Genomic DNA, 12,500 nt, shown 5'->3' with positions numbered 1-12,500 from the left:
GCGGCAAAGCCTGGAGGAGGCACGGCCCCGCAGCGTGTTCGAGCGCCCGGTCTACGGGACACCCTGCTTACTTCGAGGGCAACAAGCGCAACGCAAGGCTGCGATCTCGCGCACTTTGCGCACGGCTGGAGAAGCTTTGCTGGCCGGCTTTCGCTCCTCGTGTTTACCGTGCGTTAAAGTTGCGCGTCCGTGGCTCTCGCAGCTCTTGCGCGCCCGGTCGCAGAGAGGAGTACGCAACCTCGACCGCACTTTCCCTGCAGGCTTCCTTCCGACTCGAAGTCCTGCGGCGGTCTCAACGAGGTGCCACATCCTCAATGCAGTCGGTCGCCCCCGTTTCGGTTGGGCTCTGGCACGACGGTCGCCACCGTCTCGCCCTTGAGTGGCCGCTGTTGGCGCTCGCTGTGAGGTGTTCAGCGTGCTGTCCGTGTTGCCGACGCGGTCAAAACGAGTCGACGGCTCACGTTCCCTTGTGCGCCGAAGGCTCTCTTGATATGTGATCCGACCCTCAGACAGACGAAGCCAAGGGAAGACCCAAGGCCGCAATGTGCGTTCAAAGAATCAGTGCTCAGTGTGTCCTGCAATTCACACCAAGTCTCGCAGCTGGCTGCGTTCTTCATCGACCCGAGAACCGAGTGATCCACCGCTTAGAGTCGTGAAAAAGTGTTTGTTCAATTCCGTACAGTCAAAACCAAACGTTTCTGGCACTCGGCCAAACAGTGGCCAAGAAGGGCGCTTTTCAGCGCACGCTTGGACTCCAAAACTCTGCCGCGCCTTTTTCGGCTGCCGCAAATCGAGCAAACGGTGTGTTTCGGACGGCGTTTCGCTTCCGCTACTTGCGAGTGCTTTCGTGGTCCACCCCTCTATAAATACTCGGGAGGCGTCGAAGCCGGTTCTCCAAGCCGGACCCGTAGGTATCGTTGTGTGCTCGCTCTCATTGGCCCGCCTAACCAGAAAATGCCTGCGGTACACCCATTTGGATAAGAGTGCACGCAGATGCGGGCCTCGACGGCTACACATTTCCTCGGGCGGCCGCCTCCCGGCCTCCGTGGAGCGCGGGATGCACGGTCCCATCGACAAGCCTCTCCCGTTTTTACCGTGGCGTCGCGGTTCACCACGGCGGGCGGGTCGGTCTCCTCCGCATAAAAAGGGGGACCCCCGCTTTTTGTTCCACGAAATCGCACAAGCTTTTTTCGCATCCACGGTTTGCCACCGCACACCAAAATGCCGATCCGGCTGCCTACTTTAGCCAACAGGTGGAGCCAGGCGCGCCGTACTTGCGCGGCACTTCCCACGTCCACCGAAGTCGGTGCCAAGGACCACTTTCGGCGCCGGAGCCGCGTACGAGCCTACTCGAGGCGGAAGAACGAAGCCAGCAAGGGCCTGGCCGCAAGTGCGTTCAATTGTCGGGACGTCCAAGTCCCTCGTTCTTCCGTGCTTCCTCTTTCGGCAAGTCGTTGCGGCACCTTCCCAAAGCGCGCAGACCCGCTAATCGCGACGAGCGCGACGTGGCCGTGCCGCCTTTCCCTCGGCAGCAAGCAAAACGCCTGGCAACGTCGACGCTCCCCTAACCGCGATCTCGCACCGTGTTTCGTGTGGCGAATTCAAAAGCCGGCCGGCGCTGCTGCAACCATTACGGTCGGTACGCATACGCCGCGGAGGGCGGGACGGTCATCGGAGCGTGCGGTTCCTCCATCGAGTACTGCGCACCTCGGCCGTCGCATCGCCGTGCCATGACCGGCCGCGCGTCAACGCGAACCGGTGCCAGCGAGATCCCTCGCCTGCAAGAACCGACCGGCAGCCTCCGTCACCCGAGGACGCGGAGGCGCTTGCCGCGGACGGCGGGACGGTATGCACTGGTGCACAGCGGACCCGTCACATCGCCAGTTCCTTGACCGACCGCCGACGCTTGTGCCGTTCCTCTCGTACTTGGCAGTCGCCGCGCGATTGTCGGGTCTCGTTCTTGCACGCTCGAACGGTCGGGAGGGCACTCGGCTGGCGTTTCGGGAACGCGCAGCCTCGCCTTCTACCGACGTAACCACGACTCGCCGTTCGCGCTCCGCCGCTCCTGTTTACAGTACTAGGCGGTCCCGCAGCGGTCGGGTCGCGCATTTCGAGCGCTTCGAGCCACGGTGCAGTGGCGGGTCGAAAGCCGACCTATGAGTGCGTTGCGCCGTTTGTACCCGCGTCCGCCACCTGGCCGACCGTCCAAGGTCGCGGTGTTGGCGTCCGCTGGGCGCAACAATTTGTCACGGGGTGCCGCTCCACATTCAGGCAGCCCCGTGGGGAAAAGCCGACCCCGCGTCCAAACGGGGTCAGCGGCAGAAAGTGTCGGGCGCAGACGCAGCTGAGGCGCTCACCCTTCACAATCCGTTAATGATCCTTCCGCAGGTTCACCTACGGAAACCTTGTTACGACTTTTACTTCCTCTAAATGATCAAGTTTGGTCATCTTTCCAACAGACCGGCGCAACCGAAAGGCCGCGCCGGACATCGGTCCGAAGACCTCACTAAATCATTCAATCGGTAGTAGCGACGGGCGGTGTGTACAAAGGGCAGGGACGTAATCAACGCGAGCTTATGACTCGCGCTTACTGGGAATTCCTCGTTCAAGGGGAACAATTGCAAGCCCCTATCCCAATCACGAAAGAAGTTCCACGGGTTACCCAGTCTTTTCAGACAGGGATAAAGACACGCTGCTTCCTTCAGTGTAGCGCGCGTGCGGCCCCGGACATCTAAGGGCATCACAGACCTGTTATTGCTCTGTTTCGTGCGGCTAGGAGCCGCTTGTCCCTCTAAGAAGGTTGTAAGGTGCTGGGAACCCCGCACCTATTTAATAGGCTAGAGTCTCGTTCGTTATCGGAATTAACCAGACAAATCGCTCCACCAACTAAGAACGGCCATGCACCACCATCCACCGAATCAAGAAAGAGCTCTCAATCTGTCAATCCTCCCAGTGTCCGGGCCGGGTAAGTTTTCCCGTGTTGAGTCAAATTAAGCCGCAGGCTCCACTCCTGGTGGTGCCCTTCCGTCAATTCCTTTAAGTTTCAGCTTTGCAACCATACTTCCCCCGGAACCCAAATACTTTGGTTTCCCGGAAGCTGCCCGCCGAGTCATTTGAGTAACTCAGGCGGATCGCTGGTTGGCATCGTTTATGGTCAGAACTAGGGCGGTATCTGATCGCCTTCGAACCTCTGACTTTCGTTCTTGATCAATGAAAACATTCTTGGCAAATGCTTTCGCAGTAGTTCGTCTTGCGACGGTCCAAGAATTTCACCTCTAGCGCCGCAATACGAATGCCCCCGTCCGTCCCTCTTAATCATTACCTCGTATTCCAAAAACCAACAGAACAGAAACGAGGTCTTGTTCTATTATTCCATGCAAGTTTATTCAGGCGACTCGCCTGCGTTGAGCACTCTAATTTTTTCAAAGTAAAAGCACCGGCCATCTCGAGGCACACAATGAAGTGCACCAAGAAAGAACCGGCATGATGTTCAGTCCGAGCCGTCGCATCGGGTAGATGCACTACTCGTCTGGAACTGAGATCCAACTACGAGCTTTTTAACCGCAGCAGCTTTAGTATACGCTATTGGAGCTGGAATTACCGCGGCTGCTGGCACCAGACTTGCCCTCCAATTGATCCTCGTTAAAGGATTTAGAGTGTACTCATTTCAATTACGGGGCCTCAAAAGAGTCCCGTATTGTTATTTTTCGTCACTACCTCCCCGTGCCGGGAGTGGGTAATTTGCGCGCCTGCTGCCTTCCTTGGATGTGGTAGCCGTTTCTCAGGCTCCCTCTCCGGAATCGAACCCTGATTCTCCGTTACCCGTAACAACCATGGTAAGCAAGTAACCTACCATCGAAAGTTGATAAGGCAGACACTTGAAAGAAACGTCGCCGGCTCGTGGCCATGCGATCAGCACAAAGTTATCCAGAGTCACCACACAATACGGGCCGAAACCCGATCGATCTTGGTCTAATAAAAGCACCCGTTACCCAAAGGGCTCCAGGCTCACTGCATGTATTAGCTCTAGAATTGCCACAGTTATCCAAGTAGGAAGAAACGATCTAAGGAACCATAACTGATTTAATGAGCCATTCGCGGTTTCGCCTTATTTCGGCATGTACTTAGACATGCATGGCTTAATCTTTGAGACAAGCATATGATTACTGGCAGGATCAACCAGGTAATCGTTCGACTGCGCGTCCGTCCTCGCCCTCGGCGGGCCGGACGCAGTCTGTGTGCGGCGGAGGCCACCTTCAGGCGCCCCAACACGCTTATTTTGCACTCCGAGATGACGGCGTTCGAGCTCGCTACGGCACAACCTTCCCGAAAGACGAGTGGGAGCCGTGCGGCAAGAAGCACGTTCATGCTCGCTCTTTTTCGTTGCATCGACTCGGTCGCGCCGTGCGGGTTGCCCAAGCCCGCTGCACTGTCGGTGGACCGGCCGGAACTAGCAACGGAGCCGAGACTGCAAAGCCGCCAGACGACGGGTCACGCCCGCGTCTTCGGCGCTTTCGCATCTGAATCGCCCGAGGACGACACGGAACACACCTCGATATCGTGGTAAAACGGCACCGTCCGACAACCAGCCCCTAACGCATCAAGCGGATGAGGCTGCAGACGACTGCCGTGGATTCCCCTGGAGCAGACCCGAGGACACGCTTGACGAGGCCGAAGCCCGCCGCATATCAGACACCCGGTCGCTTTCGCGTACGCCGCTCACGAGAACCCCCACATAATAGCAGCGATAAGTACCCAGACCTCCTTGGGCCCTAATACGAGCGTACTCGAGAAAATTTCACCGCGGGTGTGCCCCGAAACGTGTGGCATGTTGAGCGTGCCACAAGTCTACGTCGCTCTCAAACCCGCCGAGGTCGTAGAATTTGCGACCCTACTCACGAAATTCCCACCGAGGATACGGCCGCAAACGTACCGCACCTTGGGTAGGCCACGAGTTTGTGCAACACTACGCTGACGGCACAGCACCGAGGTCGTGCGCGCACGCACGGGAAAATTCCGCCGCGGTTTCTGCCGAAAACGTGAGGCACCACGACTCTCCGCAAGTTCGCGTCGACTGCGAAAGACCGAAGTCGTGAACGACGTGTCCGCTACTCGCCGCCGACACGCTGGACACCAAACGTACAACGACTCGACGGCGTCGTAGAGGCCCACGACGCGGTTTTCCTTAACGACGTCTCGGCGTGGCACCGACAGGTTAGAACGGCCGACCAACGTTCCCTGTCCGCCGTTCGGCTCAGTCGAAGGGCTCGGCGACTTCGGCAACGCTGCGAAGCCGCACGGTGACGCACGCCATGTCCCCATTTTTTTTTTTCTTTCTGCGTCTGCCGGGGTGCCCCTATAATAGCAGCGATAAGCACCCAGACCGCCGTGGGTCGCTCGCCCCGGCTGACGTGGTTTTTCGTACTCCTGCGGCGGTCGCCGTCAAGCACGTCCAAATACGCTACTTTCGTGGGCGCATTCACGCTCTTTCGCTTCGCCGGAGTGCCAGCACTCACTCTGCCAAAAACGGCGAACATCCGAGCGGCGGTTCCCACTTTTGCGTCGGCGTCGCAAACCCCGCCCCGGCAGACGAGGTTTGCCGTACTCGTGCGACGGTGGCCGGCGGGCACGTCGAAAGACGCCGATATCGTGCGCGAATTGGCGCACCTTGGCTTCACCGGAGTGCCGCCACTGACTCCTCCAAAAACGGCGAAGATCCGAGCGGCGCTTCCCACTTTCGCATCGGCGTCCCGAACTCCGCCCCGGCTGACGCGGTTTACCGTACTCGTGCGACGGTCGCCGGCGAGCACGTGGAAAGACGCCGATATCGTGCCCGAATCGGCTCCGTTCGGCTTCGCCGGAGTGCCAGCACTGGCTCGGCGAAAGACGACGAACATCCGAGCGACGGTTCTCACTATTGCGTACGCGTCGCAAACCCCGCCCCGGCAGACGCACTTTGCCGTACTCGTGCGACGGTCGCCGGCGAGCACGTAGAAAGACGCCGATATCGTGCCGGAATCGGCCCCGTTTGGCTTCGCCGGAGTGCCAGCACTCACTCGGCCACAAACGGCGAACATCCGAGCGGCGGTTCCCACTTAGCCGTCGGCGTCCCGAACTCCGCCCCGGCAGACGCGGTTGCCGAGCTCGTGCGACTAGCGACCGCGAAGCCGTCTCGCGACGCCGCTTTCGTGCGCGGCTCCCACTGCGACCTGGGTCACCCGAGGTCGACGAGCAAAAAAGAATGTCGAAAAAAATTTTTTTTTTTTTTGCGTCTGCCGGGGTGCCCCTATAATAGCAGCGATAAGCACCCAGACCGCCATGGGTCGCTCGCCCCGGCTGACGTGGTTTTTCGTTTTCCTGCGGTGGTCGTCGTCAAGCACGTCCAAACACGCCACTTTCGTGGGCGCATTCGCGCTCTTTCGCTTCGCCGGAGTGCCAGCACTCACTCTGCCAAAAACGGCGAACATCCGAGCGGCGGTTCCCACTTTTGCGTCGGCGTCGCAAACCCCGCCCCGGCAGACGAGGTTTGCCGTACTCGTGCGACGGTGGCCGGCGGGCACGTCGAAAGACGCCGATATCGTGCGCGAATTGGCGCACCTTGGCTTCACCGGAGTGCCGCCACTGACTCCTCCAAAAACGGCGAAGATCCGAGCGGCGCTTCCCACTTTCGCATCGGCGTCCCGAACTCCGCCCCGGCTGACGCGGTTTACCGTACTCGTGCGACGGTCGCCGGCGAGCACGTGGAAAGACGCCGATATCGTGCCCGAATCGGCTCCGTTCGGCTTCGCCGGATTGCCAGCACTGGCTCGGCGAAAGACGACGAACATCCGAGCGACGGTTCTCACTATTGCGTACGCGTCGCAAACCCCGCCCCGGCAGACGCACTTTGCCGTACTCGTGCGACGGTCGCCGGCGAGCACGTAGAAAGACGCCGATATCGTGCCGGAATCGGCCCCGTTTGGCTTCGCCGGAGTGCCAGCACTCACTCGGCCACAAACGGCGAACATCCGAGCGGCGGTTCCCACTTAGCCGTCGGCGTCCCGAACTCCGCCCCGGCAGACGCGGTTGCCGAGCTCGTGCGACTAGCGACCGCGAAGCCGTCTCGCGACGCCGCTTTCGTGCGCGGCTCCCACTGCGACCTGGGTCACCCGAGGTCGACGAGCAAAAAAGAATGTCGAAAAAAATTTTTTTTTTTTTTTTTGCGTCTGCCGGGGTGCCCCTATAATAGCAGCGATAAGCACCCAGACCGCCATGGGTCGCTCGCCCCGGCTGACGTGGTTTTTCGTTTTCCTGCGGTGGTCGTCGTCAAGCACGTCCAAACACGCCACTTTCGTGGGCGCATTCGCGCTCTTTCGCTTCGCCGGAGTGCCAGCACTCACTCTGCCAAAAACGGCGAACATCCTAGTGGCGGTTCCCACTTTTGCGTCGGCGTCGCCAACCCCGCCCCGGCATACGCGGTTTGCCGTACTCGTGCGGCGGTGGCCGGCGGGCACGTCGAAAGACACCGATATCGTGCGCGAGTCGATGCTTCTTGGTCTCGCAGGAGGGCCGCCACTCACTCCTGCAAAAACGGCGAAGATCCGAGCGGCGCTTCCCACTTTTTCGTCGGCGTCGCAAACCTCGCCCCGGCAGACGCGCTTTGCCGTACTCGTGCGACGGTCGCCGGCGAGCACGTCGAAATACGCCGATATCGTGCCCGAATCGGCCCCGTTTCGCTTCGCCGGAGTGCCAGCACTCGCTCGGCCAAAGACGACGAACATCCGAGCGACGGTTCCCACTATTGCGTACGCGTCGCGAACCCCGCCCCGGCAGACGCGGTTTGCCGTACTCGTGCGGCGGTGGCCGGCGGGCACGTCGAAAGACGCCGATATCGTGCACGAATTGGCGCTCCTTGGCTTCACCGGAGTGCCAGCACTCACTCGGCCAAAAACGGCGAACATCCGAGCAGCGGTACCCACTTAGCCGTCGGCATCCCGAACTCCGCGCCGGCTGACGCGGTTGCCGAGCTCGTGCGACTAGCGACCGCGAACGCGTCTCGCGACGCCGCTTTCGTGCGCGGCTCCCATTGCGACCTGGGTTACCCGAGCTCGACCAGCAAAAAAGAAGGTCGAAAATTTTTTTTTTTTTTTCTGCGTCTGCCGGGGTGCCCCTATAATAGCAGCGATAAGCACCCAGACCGCCGTGTGTCGCTCGCCCCGGCTGACGTGGTTTTTCGTACTCCTGCAGCGGTCGCCGTCACGCACGTCCAAATACGCCACTTTCGTGGGCGCATTCGCGCTCTTTCGCGTCGCCGGAGTGCCAGCACTCACTCTGCCAAAAACGGCCAACATCCGAGCGGCGGTTCCCACTTTTGCGTCGGCGTCGTAAACCCCGCCCCGGCAGACGCGGTTTGCCCTACTCGTGCGACGGTCGCCGGCGAGCGCGTCGAAAGACGCCGATATCGTGCGCTAATTGGCGCTCCCTGGCTTCTCCGGAGTGCCGCCACTCACTCCTCCAAAAACGGCGAAGATCCGAGCGGCGTTCTCCACTTTCGCATCGGCGTCCCGAACTCCGCCCGGGCTGACGCGGTTTACCGTACTCGTGCGACGGTCGCCGGCGGGCACGTCGAAAGACGCCGATATCGTGCCGTAATCGGCCCCGTTTGGCTTCGCCCGTGTGCCAGCACTCACTCGGCCAAAAACGGCGAACATCCGAGCAGCGTTTCCCACTTTCGCATCGGCGTCCCGAAGCCCGCCCCGGCAGACGCGGTTTGCCCTACTCGAGCGACGGTCGCCGGCGATCACGTCGAAAGGCGCCGAATTCGTGCACGAATCGATGCTTCTTGGTCTCGCAGGAGGGCCGCCACTCACTCCTGCAAAAACGGCGAAGATCCGAGTTGCGCTTCCCACTTTTTCGTCGGCGTCCCGAACTACGCCCCGGCTGACGCGGTTTACCGTACTCGTGCGACGGTCGCCGGCGGGCACTTCAAAATACGCCGATTTCGTGGGCGCATTCACGCTGTTTCGCTTCCCCGGAGTGCCAACACTCACTCTGCCGAAAGCGGCGATCATCCGAGCGGCGGTTCCCACTTTTGCGTCGGCTTCGCAAACGGCGCCCCGGCAGACGCGCTCGTGCGACGTACTCGTGCGACGGTCGCCGGCGAGCACGTCGAAAGACGCCGATATCGTGCTCGAATCGACCCCGTTTCGCTTCGCCGGAGTGCTGCCAGTCACGGCGCAGAAAACGGCGAACAAGTGTTTTTTTTTTTTTTTTCCTAGAATTTGTGTTATAGAAGGCACATTTGATATCGGACGATAATTTTCAACTTTATCACGCGCACCGATTTTCGTGTAGAGGTTTGCAAGTTTATGGGAATTTCTCCACTTGGAATAATGCGATTTAGTAGTACTACGAGAACTTCATGGATGTACTCAAGGGTACGGGGCAAGTCAGTTACGTCAACACCTGCAGATTTTTTACACTTCAAACTGAAAATTGTTGGTTGTGAGTCCTCGTGTGATATTAAAGGCCGATTCGCTAACACATAGAACAAAGAAAGAAAGGAAGAAAAAACGCCCGCGCTCGCTCAAGAAACCTGGGTTCGCAACAAGTGGCAACAACAAGCAACCGAGCGAGTGCGCCAAAACCCGTGGCGGCCGAACAAACGCGAAGTCCCAACCGCGTCAGCCGGGGCGGCACGGGACAGGAAAAATCACTTCAGCCGGGGCGGCGGGGCACCGAATAAACCTCGTCACCTCGTCGCAGGATAAAAGAGGAAACAAAAAGTCTAAACAGCGTCTGCTGGAGCGAATGCGTAATAAAACAACAACAACAACAAAAAAAAAAAACACCCGCGCTCAAGAAGTCTGCAATCACCACAAAAGGCGACTGTGACCGAGCAGCGTCAGCCGGGGCCGTGCGGAAACGGAAAAACCGCGACTACCGGGGCGTCGAGGCACCGAAAAATCCACTTCAGCCGCGGCGAAAAAAAAAAACAAAAAGAAAGACGGAGGGGGGGGGGGGGAACCACGTCTGCCGGGGCGAAGGAAAAAAAAAAAACGCGTCTGCCGGGGCGAGCCCGGGTGCGGCACCACCGGGAAAACTGTGGCAAACAGACATGGCGATCGAGTGAGTGGGCCGCCAGCCAGGCTCAGCCAAAAAGTGCAAAGTCCGAACTGCGTCAGCCGGGGCGGCAAAAACCACGTCAGCCGGGGCGGCGCAAAAAACCGCGTCTGCCGGGGCGGCACGAAACCGCGTCAGCCGGGGCGGCGCGAAAACTGCGTCAGCCGGGGCGAAAGAAAAAAAAAAAAAAAACGCGTCTGCCGGGGCGAGCCCGGGTGCGGCACCACCGGGAAAACTGTGGCAAACAGACATGGCGATCGAGTGAGTGGGCCGCCAGCCAGGCACAGCCGAAAAGTGCAAAGTCCGAACCGTGTCAGCCGGGGCGGCAAAAAACCGCGTCAGCCGGGGCGGCGCAAAAAACCGCGTCTGCCGGGGCGGCACGAAACCGCGTCTGCCGGGGCGGCGCGAAAACTGCGTCAGCCGGGGCGAGCCCGGGTGCGGCACCACCGGGAAAACTGTGGCAAACAGACATGGCGATCGAGTGAGTGGGCCGCCAGCCAGGCTCAGCCAAAAAGTGCCAAGTCCGAACTGCGTCAGCCGGGGCGGCAAAAAACCGCGTCAGCCGGGGCGGCGCAAAAAACCGCGTCTGCCGGGGCGGCGCGAAAACCGCGTCTGCCGGGGCGGCGCGAAAACTGCGTCAGCCGGGGCGAAAGAAAAAAAAAACGCGTCTGCCGGGGCGAGCCCGGGTGCGGCACCACCGGGAAAACTGTGGCAAACAGACATGGCGATCGAGTGAGTGGGCCGCCAGCAAGGCTCAGCCAAAAAGTGCTAAGTCCGAACTGCGTCAGCTGGGGCGGCAAAAAACCGCGTCTGCCGGGGCGGCACGAAACCGCGTCAGCCGGGGCGGCGCGAAAACCGCGTCTGCCGGGGCGGCACGAAACCGCGTCAGCCGGGGCGGCGCGAAAACTGCGTCAGCCGGGGCGAGCCCGGGTGCGGCACCACCGGGAAAACTGTGGCAAACAGACATGGCGATCGAGTGAGTGGGCCGCCAGCCAGGCACAGCCGAAAAGTGCTAAGTCCGAACTGCGTCAGCCGGGGCGGCAAAAACCGCGTCAGCCGGGGCGGCGCGAAAACCGCGTCTGCCGGGGCGGCACGAAACCGCGTCAGCCGGGGCGGCGCGAAAACTGCGTCAGCCGGGGCGAGCCCGGGTGCGGCACCACCGGGAAAACTGTGGCTAACAGACATGGCGATCGAGTGAGTGGGCCACCAGCCAGGCTCAGCCAAAAAGTGCTAAGTCCGAACTGCGTCAGCCGGGGCGGCAAAAACCGCGTCAGCCGGGGCGGCGCAAAAAACCGCGTCTGCCGGGGCGGCACGAAACCGCGTCAGCCGGGGCGGCGCGAAAACTGCGTCAGCCGGGGCGAAAGAAAAAAAAAAAACGCGTCTGCCGGGGCGAGCCCGGGTGCGGCACCACCGGGAAAACTGTGGCAAACAGACATGGCGATCGAGTGAGTGGGCCGCCAGCCAGGCACAGCCGAAAAGTGCCAAGTCCGAACTGCGTCAGCCGGGGCGGCAAAAAACCGCGTCAGCCGGGGCGGCGCAAAAAACCGCGTCTGCCGGGGCGGCACGAAACCGCGTCAGCCGGGGCGGCGCGAAAACTGCGTCAGCCGGGGCGAGCCCGGGTGCGGCACCACCGGGAAAACTGTGGCAAACAGACATGGCGATCGAGTGAGTGGGCCGCCAGCCAGGCTCAGCCAAAAAGTGCCAAGTCCGAACTGCGTCAGCCGGGGCGGCGCAAAAAACCGCGTCTGCCGGGGCGGCGCGAAAACCGCGTCTGCCGGGGCGGCGCGAAAACTGCGTCAGCCGGGGCGAAAGAAAAAAAAAACGCGTCTGCCGGGGCGGCAAAAAACCGCGTCTGCCGGGGCGGCACGAAACCGCGTCAGCCGGGGCGGCGCGAAAACCGCGTCTGCCGGGGCGGCACGAAACCGCGTCAGCCGGGGCGAGCCCGGGTGCGGCACCACCGGGAAAACTGTGGCAAACAGACATGGCGATCGAGTGAGTGGGCCGCCAGCCAGGCACAGCCGAAAAGTGCTAAGTCCGAACTGCGTCAGCCGGGGCGGCAAAAACCGCGTCAGCCGGGGCGGCGCAAAAACCGCGTCTGCCGGGGCGAATGAAAAAAAAACAAAGAAAAAAGCCCGCGCTTAATCAAAAGAAAACAAAGAAAAAAGCTTGCGCTTAATCAAAAGAAAACAAACAAAAAAAGTTCGCGCTTAAGCCTGGCGGTGGAACCACCGGGGCAAACAGACCTGGCGATCGAGTGAGTGGGCCGCCAGCCGGGGTGAGCCAAAAAGTGCAAAGTCGGAACCGCGTCAGCCGGGGCGGCGCGAAAACCGCGTCAGCCGGGGCGGCGCAAAAACTGCGTCAGCCGGGGCGGCACGGAAAAACGAAAACCGCGTCAGCCG

At 60.7% G+C, this 12,500-nt stretch overlaps 2 non-coding genes across 2 annotated transcripts; both read right to left on the bottom strand.

The window, feature by feature from the left end:
- Positions 1 to 499: 499 nt before the first annotated feature.
- LOC142794754 (5.8S ribosomal RNA) lies at positions 500 to 652 on the bottom strand. Its single transcript, XR_012892592.1, has one exon. It is a non-coding gene; the product is annotated as a 5.8S ribosomal RNA (ribosomal RNA).
- A 1,719-nt stretch (positions 653 to 2,371) lies between these two features.
- On the bottom strand, positions 2,372 to 4,186 carry LOC142794761 (small subunit ribosomal RNA). Its single transcript, XR_012892599.1, has one exon. It is a non-coding gene; the product is annotated as a small subunit ribosomal RNA (ribosomal RNA).
- Positions 4,187 to 12,500: the final 8,314 nt, after the last annotated feature.

The sequence above is a fragment of the Rhipicephalus microplus genome, unplaced genomic scaffold, assembly GCF_043290135.1.
Source record: "Rhipicephalus microplus isolate Deutch F79 unplaced genomic scaffold, USDA_Rmic scaffold_493, whole genome shotgun sequence".
Classification (NCBI taxonomy): domain Eukaryota; kingdom Metazoa; phylum Arthropoda; class Arachnida; order Ixodida; family Ixodidae; genus Rhipicephalus; species Rhipicephalus microplus.
Note: the sequence above shows the minus strand (reverse complement) of the source record. Positions and strands in the feature narration are given on the sequence as shown.